Here is a 3,947-nt window from a genome sequence, read left to right as displayed (position 1 = left end):
ATTACCACCTGTAGAAGCACAGCTGTATCTAATTCATAAATCCAAAAGAGCGGTAAAGCTAGTGGCCGGACCATCTACAAAACCACTACCAAAGACAAAGCAAACAAGGTAGAGTTAAAAAAGACATGACTCTGATAGTGACGAAACAAAATCAGATAGGTCACACAGCGATGAAGCTAAATCAACGGATAGAGAAACTCCTTCAGAGGAAGGAAAAGAAGATGAGTTTACAATTAGACAAACAAGACTAAAGATAAGATCACCCAGGGCTACATAAGGAATTCCCATTACACAAGCACAAAGAATTATGGAAGAAGCTCAAGCACAGAGGGAAAGACTCCGCCAACAAAGGAATGAGGAAAAAAGAAGCCTTGGAACGGAATCAAACGATGAAAGAGAGGATGAGGAGGACATGCCTCTACAATACGAAAATGTTGAAGCTCTAGAAAGAATCAAACAACAAAGAAGAAGAGAGGCAACAAAAAATATGAATATTGAGCGATATGCGGCAACCAATTTAGAATGAGCTTAAACACAAGATGGAGCAAAGAGAAAGAGAAGAATCAAAACGCCCATGCATCAATGATCTTGAATCATCTACCAAGTCTACCAAGGCAGAGAATACATGCAACAGTAAAAAAGCTCTCACCCTAGCAGATTCACGTCGGGTTCACCAAAAATATGTCGAGAAATTTGCGGTCTTGCCAGGAAAGCACCGGGCTTATGGCTGTGAGAGTTTGTGAGAGAACTCAACAAAAACTATATGAAGGAGTTAAACCATAGATGCCATGAAGACTAGGGTTTGGAAAGAAGTGCAATCAAAGAAGACTCACTCTTTCTCTCTTGCACTCACACACACAAAGAAAGAACGCAAAAGAGAATGTCAAAACAATACGAAGATGAAAACATCAAGGCTATGGTCATATCGTATCATGGGTAATATGAAAGGGTTAATGGATGAGTTAATGGCAGTCAATCTTGGCTGACCAAATAAGCTACGAATTGTTCTTTGGAATTGTAGTTTTGTGCTTACCATAATATATATATTTTGTCTAGTGATTGGGATTAATTGTGTGTACAAATCCTCTTGGTTCATAGCAAGATAACTACGCTTACATCAAAAGAAAAATTATAGTCTATGAGAGGTAGTATGATGGGATCCGGTGATAGAATTATTTCATTGAGCCTTTCTGGGCCAAAGAGAAACACTATACGTTGTTGAAAGTGTATTTTACGGCTAATCCATACATTAATTCTAATAGATCGTATAGAGTGAAAGCGATAGAAATTATCATCATGTGGGTTATTCATCTAGGATAGTATGTGAGAAATGTAGATATGAGAGAAGTGAAGAGATGAGAAGTTTCCCTCCCAAGACCTATTCTTGCCCGTAAGCAATAAGGATACTGCGGGGAGAGATGTACCTGTAGCAAAGAGAACCTAGAGAGCATGAATTACTAAGAATGAGAGAGATAGGTTTGGTTAAGGAGATGAGATTAGATACATATATATATGTTGGATTAGAGATGAAAATGAAAACAACAAGAAATCAAGAAAACATCAATGTAGAACACATCTTACTTGAAACCCTTGGGCACCATTATTGATGGGAGAGAGAAGAAGAGTGGAGAATTCCACTTTGATTGATACACCAAGTGTAAGACCTTCTTTGATTAGAGTTGATCTTCCAAGGTTAGCTTGTTGCAAGAATGGCTAGTCTCCCTCTAGGAGAAAGTGTAGGCTTGGGCTTATGTTAATGGGGCTAAGTACAATTAGGCATTACTACTCACTCCCTCAAGAATTCCTCTCATCAATGGCTTGAATGCTTGAGTCCTTTCCAAGGAAGAAGAGGTCCCCTTTTATAGGTGAAGGGAACCCACAAGGGTTTACACAAGAAGAGAGGAGCCAGTGTGAACAGGAATTGGAAAAGTTGGAAATGAGTTGTTCCTGCATGATGTGGGCAGACTGGGATCCAGTATTTTGATCATATCTCCTCAACCGTAGCTCCAAATAAAAAAATAAAAATATGGGCAGAAACTTCAGCTCATTAGCTATGATTGTCATTTTAAAATCATTCTCCAATTCGGATTGGAACTTTGTGTAAAAAATTCATCAAAATAGGGTCCATTTATGGCAGCAAAAGTCTTCATGTGGTCTCCTTAGCCTTGACTTTCATTTAATTCCCAAGGACACCTCATGCCATATGAAAGCATGACATTTCTCCTTGACAAAGTTTTGTAACCATGCTTGCAATAATGCATTAAAATAAGTGTATCTTTGAAATCATGCCACCTAGTGTGCCACTAGGATTTGATTCTCTCCTAGTAGCTATTTAAAAAGAAATATAAGAAAAGTATAAAAAATACATAGAATATATATATATTGGAGTTTACCCTAGATATAGGATCTAGCTAGGGTGTGAGATGATAATGAAATAGTAGAAATAAAAAATCAATGCTTTTTGCCCCAAGTAAAAGAGGCGGAGCTATTGACACTTTTCCCATAGTATTTTTTGATGGTAAAGTAAGAATACATCACCCTTGAGATAAATAATAAGATGAGATAAAAAGCTTATTTTTATACTTACATATGCATATGTACATTATAGGAAATATAATTATGTATCTAAAAAGTTACAAGATAACTCTTGTAGCATGTGTTCCCACTATGTACATGTCACAGCACGACATCCACCCCCTCTAAACCTGCACATCCTCTGGTATGTGCCAAATTATTTCTTTGTAAGATCAGCCCTCTTGTACATCTTCCTTGCTTTTATCTTCACTGGCTGATTCCAGAGCTTCATTTTCACTTTGATCTTCACCTGTGTTTTGCTCTTCTTCCTCATCAGCATTTTCTGGATCATTGTCTCCTCTTCTCTTAAACATTTTGATCCTTTTTTCTGCAATGGGATTCTTTACTTCTGTGCCATCTAGTTCAGACAAGCTGTAAGTAGCATTTTCATGCACATGTTTTACAACATATGGTCCAAACCATCTTTTTGAAAACTTACGCATGACTGTGTGTTGGTTATCAAGGCTACTATCATACACTAAAACCCAGTCACCTTTGTCAATTGCTTTGCTCCTGAGCCGATGTCACTTATCAAAGTAGTCCTTGTTTTTCAATCTTGCATTTTTGAGTCGTTCTTTTGCAGCCTCAATGTCTCTAGGTCTTCTCTCTAGTTGCCTTATGCGCAATGCAAGGAGATCTTCCCTACTAAGCCCCTCTTGCCAAGGTAGTACATTCCATGTGGGAATTGTATCCTCAATCGGCATCACTGGCTTTTGACCATGCATTAGCTCCGCAGGCATGTAGCGAGTTACTGAGCTATGTGTTGTACGATCAGCCCATAAAGCATATGGTAAAAGTTTTGGCCACACCAACTCTTCCTTCGCAAGCCTTGGCCAAAGCTTTGATGATAGGAGGGTGCCCTCTTTCACTCTTTCCATTGCCTTCAGGGTTGTAAGCTGTAGTAAGAGAAAGCTTGATTCCTAATCTAGAAAAGAACTCCCTTGCTTCTTCGGCATCCAGTTCACCTCAATCTGCAGTGATTTTTCCCACACAACCATAACGGCAAATCACCTCATCAAGAAGGAATTTGCACACAGCTTCTGTGGTCTTAGCTCTTAATGCTCTTCCTTCAACCTGGTTAGTTAGGTCCTCTCGTGCAAGAACCAAGTATCTCATCTGCCAGAGTCCTAAAGGCATCGTGACTAGATCCACAACCCATTTATAGTGCATGGCTAGTGGATATGTAGGGTGCAATCCATCACGATGTCGAACATTGAATACATTTGACAAGTTACACATGACTCTACAAACTGAGATACATCTTTATACATACCCTTCCACCAGTATTTTTCTTTCAACTTGGAGAAGGTTTCCCACACACCCCTGTGTCCAGCCCATAGACTCTCATGAAACTCTTGCATGAGCTTTACTTG

This window comes from Adiantum capillus-veneris, chromosome 21, assembly GCF_014529385.1.
Source record: "Adiantum capillus-veneris isolate H3 chromosome 21, ASM1452938v2, whole genome shotgun sequence".
NCBI classification, from domain to species: Eukaryota; Viridiplantae; Streptophyta; class Polypodiopsida; order Polypodiales; family Pteridaceae; genus Adiantum; species Adiantum capillus-veneris.
Note: the sequence above shows the minus strand (reverse complement) of the source record.